This window comes from Natator depressus, chromosome 6 (assembly GCF_965152275.1).
Source record: "Natator depressus isolate rNatDep1 chromosome 6, rNatDep2.hap1, whole genome shotgun sequence".
NCBI lineage: Eukaryota > Metazoa > Chordata > Testudines > Cheloniidae > Natator > Natator depressus.
In genome coordinates this window covers 56,114,238-56,126,677 of record NC_134239.1, presented here as the reverse complement: position 1 = coordinate 56,126,677, position 12,440 = coordinate 56,114,238, and positions in this window count along the sequence as shown.

Below are 12,440 nucleotides of genomic sequence, written 5' to 3'. Positions count from 1 at the left end.
ATTCATGAAATATGTATAGATTAGCCAAACAATGACTAAGGGCAGGAGGACAGAATGACCATCTACAAAGAGGGAGAGGAATTGTTTAGATTGGTGCAAAGAATGAAACTGAACAAAGGAAAATTTAGCCTGAATATCAGGAGATTATTATTATTATTGTGGAAGAGACAAGAGGTGGAATATTATCCCTTGGAAAAATTATAGCTGGATTAGATAAAGCTCCATTGAATATTCTGCAGGGACCAATCCTGCCCTCGACTAGATCACCTCTATTAGCCACTTCCATTGTTAATTTCTCTGATTCAGTACTGGTTGTGTCCTGTCCAGTGCATACAGATAATTATTACTGCTTGATCTTCAGTTCTAGATAACCTTCTCAGCCCACCCAAAATGCACTGGCACAAACCTCTCATAGTAAATGTTGAACTTCACAATGTTAAACTAAAGATCATTTAAATGGAGAAAAAGGGTGTCTTCCATGCTTTTTGATATGCTATGTGGCCAGACCTTTTAGAATGGCGCCCTCTTGTGCTCATGGAGCTCTGCTGTTTTTCTTTTTTGGAAAAGGTGGGTCCCAACAATTATGAACAACAATCATTCTTTGCGCTCTCTATGGTGATATTTATTTTCATAGTACTGAGGAAACATTAATTTAGCCTCACAATATATTCCATGACCTAGGGACATAATATTAATCCTGATGGAGAAACTGAGGCACAGAAAAACAAAGTGATTTGCTCAAGGCCAGAGGGAGAGTCAGAGGTGGAACAAGAATGTGCTCAGATTACAATGTTCTTTCTACTATGGTGTTTGTCCACAGCCCACAGTGGTGTGAGGGAACAGACTGCTGCATGCCTCAGACTATCTCTGAGAATGTATAAGAGGCTCGACTTAGTTTATCATGGGGGGTGTGTGTGGGGGTGGGGGGAGCTGTAATAATGATGTACAGTTTGTTGGTCATCTGATCTGGATGTTTCACAAACTACACATACAGGACCAGGGTGAAAGTAATATTAAATCCTTACTGGTATGGGGCCTTGGGCAGAAGGGGCAGGGCTGGGGTCAGCTGCCCCCAGCAAGCCCATCCACGCTGCCGGGCCCCACTGCCCAGGGCTCCGGCCGCGGCCATGGTAGCAGTGGCAGCCAGGAGCACCAGGCCCTTTTAAATCACCGGCCCCATACCGGTGATTTAAACTGCTGCTCCTTTTGCCCCTCCCCCCGTCAGCAGCCCCGGCCGGGGGGGGGAGGGGCAAAAGGGGCAATGATGTTAAAGCACAGCCGCAGTGCTTTAACGTCATTGCCCCTTTTGCCTCCCCTGGCGGTGGCCCTGCCACTGGGGTCCAGCAGGGCTGCTGATGGGGAAGGGGCAGCCGCTAGGGAAGTGGGCTGCGTACAGGCTTCTTACCGGTATGCTGTACCGACCGACTTTCACCCCAGTGCAGGATCCTAATGTTCTTTACAAAGTACATATACACGGGAGTCATTTCACTTCTCCCCCTTCCCTCCCGAAATACCGCTATCTCTAAGGTGGGAAGGAGAATCCAGCAAACAACTGGTACACAGCATAGCGGGAAAGGAGAGCAGATGTACACCCTGGAACCCCCAACTCTCTCTTACCAAACGTGCTATGGGATCTTTAATATCAAATAGCGCTGTATCCAGATCCGAATCCCAGATCTTAATGCCCTGAACTTCAGGGTGTTTGAAATCTGAATCTCGATTCAGAGCCAAATTTTGTGGCCTGCAGCCAGTCCCTAATGTCCATGCAGAGCACACAGCACATCAGTTTTCAAGGTCTCCTATGAAAAGGCTCACACAATAATTTGCATGGAACTTAGCCAATGGATCCAGAGAAAGTGGAAGTAGACAATGGCTGGCTCTGAAAATGAGACACAGTGAAAGCCTACATGCCTCAGTAACAAAGTGTGAAATCCTAACTCAAAGCTACATTCTAATTGTATGAGCTCATGATTCCTCTTTTTCAAACCATTGCATGTAAACTGGTCTCAGCACTGTGACATCAGCAGAGCTCTAACAAGGCAATTCTCTGCTTTATAGAGCAAATGAACCAAATGTTTGTATTTTCTTTAGTGAATTTTAGTGCTGATGAAGGGTGCCGGACTGATTTGGGGGGCAGATGATGGTCCCGTTTGTGCACAGAGACAGGCACCATAGGAGCAGCAGCAGGGAAAGCTTTCCTCACACTCCTCCCTGCCAGTGGACCTCACCCTGGGAGGAACATCTTTACTAATAAAAGCACAGCTCAGTTTTCATTCCTTTTCCTCCAACGTTGCCCTCAATAGGGGCGGGGGAGAGGGAGGAGGGCGGAGAAATCAGTGCCAACAATGCTGGTGGCTTTGTAATACAGACCCCTGTCCACCTAAGCCATTTTACACAGGCTACCAAAGAATCAGGAGGTAACCTGATCATTCACTGTTAACCTGGGTTACACATGAACCAGTGATCTAAAGGTGAGAGCTCTATATTTACATTACCAGTCCCTAGAGGCACATATGCCCACCCATTGTGCTAACTGGGTGTGTGATGAATTAACCAATCATTAACTGGGAGGGTTACTGAGAATTCAGATCCTTTAATAATCTACAAGCCAAATTTCAAGAAACACTCTGTGTCCAGGCTGCTGAAAACGGCAGGAGTTTAAACTAACAGAAACCAGAGCCAAGCCGTTGCAATGGGGACACCCCCCACCCTTGTCCTATATTTGCTGCCCCTGTCTATAACAAAATACATGATGGGATAGGGAGTGGTGCATGGGGAAAGCAGCGACTGTCTGAAAATAGGGGATCTGTTTTTGTGAGAGGGGGCGTTAGAGGCTCAAAGAGGAGGGGAGAACCCTCTTTGTGTTGGGAAGGGCACGGCCTTCCAGCAGCCTTTGCCCCCCTTTAGTCTTCTTCCTTCCCCCACACAGTCCTGCTGTCTCCAAGCGTGGGGAGCTGCCCACCAGTTCCTGGTCATGTTTGGCTGTTTGTAAGAGTGCTCGTTTCTGTAATGCTCAAGCTGGGGTCCAGCTGCCACCTGCAGGATTGAGGAAGCGTAGGCCTCAGCTTCTTTCCTTTTGACCACTCACAAGTGTAGTAGGTGAGATATGCTTAGAGTGAAAGTGGCCCTTGTGCTGAAATCACCGAGTCCTCCCATTTCCAAAAGGCAATGCCGTTCCTCCCTCCTCGGGGAGGAACAAAGGAATCCAGCTCTGAGGCTGGTCTCCTTTGCGTCCTCTCTCCAGCATAGGGCAGAGTTAATGAGTGAACAGTATGTGCCTCTTTTAGACATGTTTTTCTCCCTTCTAGCAATAGATCTGGCTACTCCCCTGGATTATCACATGGCGGTCATTACATAAATGCTGGCATTATTGGTTCATGCACAAGAATTTTCCCACTAGTAACCTGGAGATACCAGAGGGGCCCGTTTGCTGGTCTCAGTATTTTCCCCAGTGAGCATACGTTCATACTTTTAAAAAAAAAAAACAAACTCTGATTTAACAGATGTGTCTCAGAAAAGAAATAGAACAGGAAGAGCAAGGATGCTACAGGTTAGCGCTGCAGGGCTTTGGCACAGCTGTATATGGGCAACCCAGAACTGGAATAGCAAGGGGTGCTGCAGGCTGGAGTTGAGGGAGCTGGCACAGCAATAGCTGGGGTGTGTAAGACTGGAATATCAGGGAGTGCTGTGGTGAAAATAGAGGGGTGTTGACAGAAAAGTGCAGGGCACTAGGACTGAAATCACAGGGGCTGCTGAAGGCCAAGACTGAGGTACATTGTCAGAGTTGCCTGGGGTGAGGCAGGAATGGGATAGTCACAGGGCCAGAATAAGGTACTTTGGGAAAACTTGTATAGTGTTTACCAGGCAGTGCCATGCTGATTTGGGATTTGACACACTTCGAACAACTGCATATTTTCAACAGGACATGGATTCCCCAGCAAAGCACACTACTGAGCAGGAAAGAAGCAAGTCTGACCTGCTCCCAGCAGGAGAGACCCTCGTAGCTGTGTCCAGCTATGTCCAACGTTTCCAGGAAGCTACAGTGATAAGTTGTTACGGATCACCTCTCAGCTATGCTGCAGCTTCCCATTTAACAGCTGAGAGGGCCATAGCAATGATAATGTTGGAGTGGTTCAGTATCTAGCTATTTTCCCAGCATAGAAGGAGGAAACCCTTTTAAACTAAGGGCGGGGGAACAGTGAAAGGTGTGGAGGAGCACACAGTTCAGAAAGACACATCACTTAGAGGAAGATTTATCAAAGGTGATGCTCTATATCCTATTAAATAGGACAGGATAGAAGTTGATAAAGTACAGGTAGGAACTGAAGAGAAACAGGCAAATGAAAGTGTCCCATTCAATTCCATCAGATAATGGCAGACAGCTAAATATTGATGAATTTTGTAAGTGCTTGTATACAAATGCAAGAAGTCTAAATACTAAGACGGGTGAACTCGAGAGCCAGGTGTTAAATGAGGATATTGATACAATAGGCATCACTGAAACTTGGTGGAACGACAATAATCAATGGGACATGGTAATAACAGGGTACAAAATATATAGGAATGACAGAGTAGGTCAGAGTGGTGGGGGAGTGGCACTATACGTGAAAGAAAGCAGAGTGAAATACAGTAAAAATCTTAAATGAATCCAACAGTACCATAGAATCCGTATGGACAGAAATTCCATGCTTGAACAATGAGAGTATAGTTGTAGGAATATACTATTGACCATCCAGCCAGGATGGTAATGATGATTGTGAAATACTCAGGGAGATTAGAGAGACTACAAAGAAAGAAAAACCCAGTAATAATAGGGAATTTCAACTACCCCCGTATTTGAGTGGGAACATCAGCTCAGGACAGGACGCAGAGATAAAATGTCTAGACATTATGAATGATTGCTTCTTGGAGAAGCTAGTCCTGGAACCGACAAGGGGAGTGCAGTCCTTGAGTTAGTCCTAAGTGGCATACAGGATCTGATCTAAGAGGTGAATAGAGCTGAACTGCTTGGTAATAGTAATAATGTAATGTAATTAAATGTAACATCCTTGTGGGGGATGGGGGGTGAATACCAAAGAAATCCACCACAGTGGCATTTAATGTCAAAAACTACACAAAAATGAGGAGATAATTGAACAGAAATTAAAGGGAACAGTCACAAGAGTGAAATGCCTGCAAGCTGCATGGAAACTTTTAAAAAACAACATAGAGGCTTAAACTATATGTATACCTCAAATAAAAAACAAAAAACAAAAACCAACAACAGTAAGAGGACCAAAAAAAAAAAAAAAAAAAAAAGCCAGCAGAGTAAAAGAGGTTGTTAAAGACAAAACATTTAAAAAAATTGAAGTCAAATTCTACTGAGGAAAATAGAATGGAGCATAAATTCTGGCAAGTTAAGTATAATTAGGCAGGCCAAAAAAGAAGTTGAAGAGTACCCAGCAAAAGACACAGAAACTAACAGCAAATATTTTTTTAAGTATATCAGAAGCAGGAAGCCTGCCAAACAATCACTGGACGATAGAAGTGCTAAAGAAGCTCTCAAGGAAGACAAAGACATTGTGGAGAAGCTAAATGAATTCTTTGAATTGGTCTTCACTGCAGAGGATGTAAGGGAGATTCCCACACCTGAGCGATTCTTTTTCAGTGACAAATCTGAGTAACTTGTTCCAGAACCTCCTCTTGACACCTCAATCTGGAACAGTTGATGAATTAAACAGTAATAAGTTCCCAGGACCAGATGGTATTCACCCAAGAGTTCTGAAGGAACTCAGATATGAAATTGCAGAACTATCAACTGTTGTATGTAACCTATTGAGTAAATTAGCCTCTGAACCAGACGACTGGAGGATAGATAATGTAACACCGATTTTTAAAAAAGTCTCCAGAGGCGATCCTTGCAATTACAGGCTAGTAAGTCTAACTTCAGTGTCAGAAAAATTGGTTGAAACTATGGTAAAGATCAGCATTCTCTCTCTCACACACACACACACGATATGTTGGGGAAGAGACAACACAGATTTTCTGAAGGGAAATCACACCTTGCCAATTTATTAGAATTCTTTGAGGAGGTCAAACAAACACGTGGACAAGGGTGATCCAGTGGATATAGTGTACTTAGACTCTCAGAAAGCCTGTGATGGGATCCCTCATCAAAGGCTCTTAGGCAAAGTAAGGAGTCATGGGATAAAAGAGAAGGTCCTCTAATAGATCAGTAACTGCTTAAAAGATAAGAAACAAAGGATAGGAATATATGGTCAGTTTTCAAAGTGGAGAGAGATAAATAGCGGGATCCCCCAAGGGTCTGTACTTGGACCAGTTCAACATACTAATAAATGATATAGAAAAAGGGGTAAACAATGAGGTGGCAAAGTTTGCATGAAATACAAAATTACTCAAGATAGTTAAGTCCAAAGCAGACTGCAAAGAGTTACAAAGGGATCTCACAAAACTGGGTGATTGGACAACAAAATGGCAGATGAAAATCCATGATAAATATAAAGTAATGCACATTAGAAAATATAATCCCAACTATACATACCAAATTATGGGGTCTAAATTAGCTGTTACCTCTCATGAAAGAGATCTTGGAGTCATTGTGGAGAGTTCTTTGAAAACATCCACTCAATGTGCAGCGGCAGTCAAAAAAACCCCTAACAAAATGTTAAAACCATTAGGAAAGGGCTGTAGCTCACGAAAGCTTATGCTCTAATAAATTTGTTAGTCTCTAAAGTGCCACAAGTACTCCTTTTCTTTTTACAGATACAGACTAACACGGCTGCTACTCTGAAACCTAGGAAAAGGATGATAAAAAGACAGAAAAATGTCAGAATGCCACTATGTAAACCCACGGTACACCCACACTTTGAATACTGCTTGCAGTTCTGATATCTTTTTTAAGATGGAGCAATATTAGAATTGGAAAAAGTACAGAGAATGGTAACAAAAATGGTTAGCAGTATGGAACAGCTTCCATATCATGAGAGATTAAGAAGATGGGGGCTGTTCAGTTTGGAAAAGAGGCGACTGAGGGGGGATAGGACAGAAATCTATAAAACATGAATGGTGCTGAAAAAGTGAATAAGGATGTGTTGCCCGTTCACATAACACACAAACCAGGGGTTATTCAATGAAATTAATAGGCAGCAAGTTTAAAACAAACAAAAGGAAGTACTTGTGGAACTCATTGCCAGATGTTGTGAAAGCCAGAAGTATGCCTGGAGTATATGTCTGGCCCAGTATGGCCATTCTTAGGATCTTGAGACCTTCCCTGGAGTGAGGAGGAGAGAACCTAGGGAGAGTGAAGTGGAGAAGGCGGCAATCACTACCGTTCCCCATCCTCTCATGTTTGGCAGATGTGGGGAGGCAAATAAAATAAAATAAAAGGACTTGCTGCCCAGGATCCCACTGGAGACCTTGGGGCCAGTCTGCAGGTGAGTATGGGATACTGTGTCTTGGAAGAATGTAATCAAGAGATGTTGGTGGTGCCTAGGATTTGAAGAGCCATACCAAATATTTCAATCCTGCCCTGCCCCTGTTGTGTTCTACGGTCAGTTTTCCACTCTCACTAACACTAAAAGTTCACTCCACTTTTCTAAACCTCCTTCCCAGCACCCCACCCCCCAGATTACCTTCACCTTAACACCATTGGTTCTGAAGACTTTCAGCTTGGCTTTCTTGGCACACAGAGAAGTTCTTAAAGGTCAGAAGCATGACCTTGGAAGGCTGGTCTCATGTTAAATAGATCAGTCCCAGTACTGGTGGAAACAACTGCTAAGCCAAGGAGTTACCCAGGCCTCAGCTCCTCAAGCTCTGCAGCTGTCTGATTGCCTCTCAACTACTAGGGGAAGGGAGACGTGCAAAGAAATTGGGTTAAATCAGTAAATAAAAAGACAGGGAAAAATAGAAGTTTTCCCCTTGGATTCATATGGATAATGGGCAACGACTATTTCTCTGCCTCGCAGAGAGATTATTCAGGCCACATTAAACATGGCAAGGAAAGCACTTTAAATCACCCCACAGAGATCTAAAGGACTCCAAATCCTTTGGATGCTGAGAGGAAGAGCCAAGTGGCCAAACAGGCCAAGCCCAGAGGCGTTCCCCTCTGGAGACCTGGAAACAGTGTTTTTGGGGTGTGTGGTGCTCAGAGGGCATTTGTTCACCTTAGAAAACCACCATGCTGCACAGCAAGCTAAAGGGATTCCTTGTTCAGCAGAGCAAGAGGGAGATGACCACGATCCCAAAACTGAGGTGCATTGCTTGAGCGCAGGCGGAAGAAGTTCACAGCATTTCTGCTCAGCATTCGCCACGGCTATTGGTTTCTCATTCTCAGAAACGCTAAAAGCCACCACCAGGTCAACCATTAAGTCATATCTTCTCTGGTGGTGGCTCCCAGAGAATAGAGATCTCCCCAACCTTCCAAACTGTGGGCACCTTTTGTGGTTGCTGTTGTCATGCTGTGCCATTTCCAATCAATCACTTACAAGAAAAGAGGACAAACGTGAATAGAAAGTCAGTCAACTGCTCTCTTTTCCCTCCAGTGTAGGACCCAGGGTGTCTAGTTTAAACTTCAACAGCCCTAAAATAATAATAAATAATAATAATATTAAATAAGCTTAGAGAGCAAATAATTTTGAGTCTAGACAGAGATGGAGACAACTAAAAAGGTATAGTGCAAAGTTTTTCACTACTTCACTCCTAGGTTAGACGGATCACTGCTTGATTTGCTGGTGTCATATCTTTTGTTCTAGGCAGAGAGATGTGGAGCACTTTAATGCCAACCAAATAAGGACAATGATGCTGGGGCAACAGGGCCACAGATCATTATAAGTCTGGTGGCAATATGTGTTCAAGGAAAGAAATTAGTGTAACAGCATCATCTATTCTCGAACATCAAGAAGTAACCAGGGTATTAGAGTATGATCCTTAATGCACTCAGATACACTTCTCCACTCCTGGCATCTCCCATCCAGGGTGGCTCTCCATCAGTTCAAACTTAATGTGGTCAAAATTGAGTTAATAATATTTCCTCAAGCCCTGCCTTATTCCTTCAATTCTCTGCAAGATTTGATACCACCACCATTCTCTCTGTCACTTAGGTCCATCTTCCTCCACATTTAAAAAAAAAAAATCTGCCCTTTCCTCTTCATTGAAGTGGCCAAATCATTCGTTCATGCCCTGATCAACTCCTACTGTGACTATCACAGCCTCCTTCCCCTGGGTCTTTTAGACACTAACCATGTCCCAGCCAAAAGGCTGTTGCGAACTATCATCTTTCCTGACATCACTTCTACCTTGTCACTCTCGGAGTCACTTCACTGGCACTGGCAAGTTAAAACTTATTTGTCCTTGCCTTCCAAGCCTTACATCAAACAGGCCTAGGCTATGTCTCTGACCTGGTCTCCCCTTTGTTTTCCTGTCCTCTCTGCTCCATCAATGACACCAACCATTCTCCCCTTTTTTGTTTCCTCACACGTCTGTGCCTTCTATCACCATACTCCTTACACTTGGACCTCCCTTTCAAAATCTGTTCATCTACCCACTCACCTCCTGAAAGTCCACTTCTGCAGCAATACCTATGAAAAATGGCTGCTTGACCCTTTACAAGACACTGTAAATAAAATGAACAAAAAAACCCCCAAACTCAACTACCCAGAAAAAACGTATGCCTGCACTGGGTAACCTTTTCCCGCTTCCTTTCCCGGCTATTGCTGGTCTGTGTTATATCCTTGCTTACCTGCAGCACCGGATTGGACACCTATGGATATTGATAAAAATTTGAACAAATAAGTGTCATTCAATCCCTGATCCTGCACAGAGCCCCATACTGGTGGATCCTTGTGCTCACACATGGTAAGCTTGTTAGAGCTGAGGCCTGCCTTGCTGTGAAATAACTGGCATCATAAAATATAAATAATAAAATTATGTTAATAATGAGACATGGTCTAGCAATATCCTGATTCTGAGGGACTAAAGAAGGGGAAGTGCTTAAAATTAGTAAACCAAACCAAGCCAAACCAGTCGAATATGCAGTAAACCTAGCTCATTTTGTACTGGTAAACTTACATTCCCTCAGTAGTACCTCTTCCCTCTTTGTCTCCCCTCCTCAAGTGTTGTCAATTCTCACAATTTTATTGCAAATCTTGCCATATTTAATGTTTTTCTTAAAGCTCCAGCTCCTGAAGACATGTGATAAGGTGGGACTTTCAGCTTTCCTTTAAAAAGAAAAGTAAGTTTCTGACCCTCATGGATGCAGAGAAAAACTGGGAAACATGAATCAGCACACACTAAAGGCTCAAAAACCGGAAGGCAAAAAGAAATCAAGTAGACTTTAAAAAATCATGAGATTTTAAACAATCTCATGATGTTTTGGGACCTGATTCATGACTTTTGAAGGCTTGTGGTTAGCAATAAAGCTCCTCCAGTCGTATCTCTGCCTATGCCTTGATCCTGTCAACACTTACACATGTGTAAGCTTTAACATGAGACTAGTCTTATTTAACTCAGTAAGACTACTCACTTGCTTAAAATTACATGCCTAAATGTTGACAGGTCTTAGATTATAAAATCTTCAGGGATGGGGCTGAGTCTGTGTGTGTCCAGATGGCGACTAGTGCATTTTTGGGTGCTCTGCAATAAAAAATTTTTATAACAACTGACCCAGGTACATGGAGACATGGAAGCCTTGCTTACCTTTTTGGACCTGTGTTCAAGAGGATCCCAACTGATGTAAAGGAATATGACCAGCGGATCTCCTAAGAAATCAAGGTTCTAGAGTTACTGGCAGCATTCCAGAGGGACACCACTTATGCTGCTTGAAACCAGGGGATCATTTTGATTACTACACTCAAGAACCAATAGTTCTCCAGGGGAAAGGAGCTTGATTTTTTCACACTACTCAAGGGGTGATCTTTAAAACTACCTGCTGACTATTGATACAGTGGTCCTTAAATTCCTCCTTTCCTTACCTTTATGAGTTTCACTGGTTATCCTGATATTAATTATTATTCATATTATTTGTATTATGTAGCGCACAGAAACCCCAGCTGAAATCAGGGCACTGTACAAAGACGTAGTGACAACTGTCCCTGCCCCAAACAGCTTATTTTCTAAATAGACAAGCCAGTGAAAGGGCGGGAGGAGGAAAAGCAGCACAGAGGGGGGAAATGACTTGCCCAGGGTCACACAGTAGGGTCAGTGGCAAAGCTGGGAATAGAATTCTTGGACAGAGAATCAAATGTTTTTTGCTGTGTGTATTCCCACTTTAAAACAGAACACAGATCTCCTGACTCCAGACCTAGTGCCCTAAACCCCGATTCAATAAGAATGCTAAGAAAAAGGCTTGTAGTTCTACAGTTTTTACCCAGATTATGGTTTTGCACACATTTTTTGGGTAAGCTATGGAGGAAGGGGTGAACTCGGAGTTCATAAGCTTAATCAAAGAAGTCTGTTTTCAGGAGCATGTTTTTGACTTCTCTACAGTTGGCTTGCAACAGACAGAGTGAGGAAAGAAGAATCTAGGGTACTGGTCATGGAAGTCATGTTCCCACTTCAAACTATTACATTACAAAAAGATTTGATAAAATCTTGTGCTGTGGGCCACGATGGGAGCAATGAAGAGGTTTATTTCCCTTTCCACTACAGTGTTGATGAAATTCTGATCAGCAGAACTAGTTTGATTTTGCTGACTCAGAGCTGCCTTTTGTTGGGGACAGGGAGAATCAAATTTTTCTTGCTGTGAGTTTTCCCACTCTGATTTGGACTCACCTGGAACCGCAGTGGTGGCAAAGCACTTTTGAAATTTCTTCTCCACTTTCAGCTGATCTAGTTTCCCGAGTTCCTGGATGTGCTCTGGAAATTTTGGGCTACCACCTACAATTAAGACATGTGTCCTTCTTGGCTGATATGATCTAGTAGGGTGGTACTGGGTCCACTATTGGTGGAGATTGTCTCCACTTGCCTTCCCTTTATGAGGACAGTGAGCAAGCATCTCTCATGTTAGTCCATGGATCAAGATGTGATCTTGTCGTGGACAATCTTCCCAATTATCACCCTTTGTCCTGAATTTCCAGTTTTTGGAGATTATTGGTGGAACAAGGCTTCTATGGCATTACCTGAAGATGACAGAGCTATCTGGGGAAGGGGAGAGTCCACCCACCTTGTGTCAATAACATACAATAACTGGACCACTGGCTATTGCTAGATGCCCGCATGGTAGCAGTGATCAAGAGGGGTTTTTTTGGGCTAGGTGATTGTTACATTTGCCATCAGCTGAGAGAACTTGCGCCAGCTATCTAGGTCTTTGTCACTCTTGGACTGGATTACTACAGTGATACACTTAGAAATGTCAGTCTGTGCACAATGAACTGGCTATTTTTACATGGAGCATCTCACTTTCTGCTCCATAAAATGCACTTGGCTTCCAATTCAGCGTGCTAGTT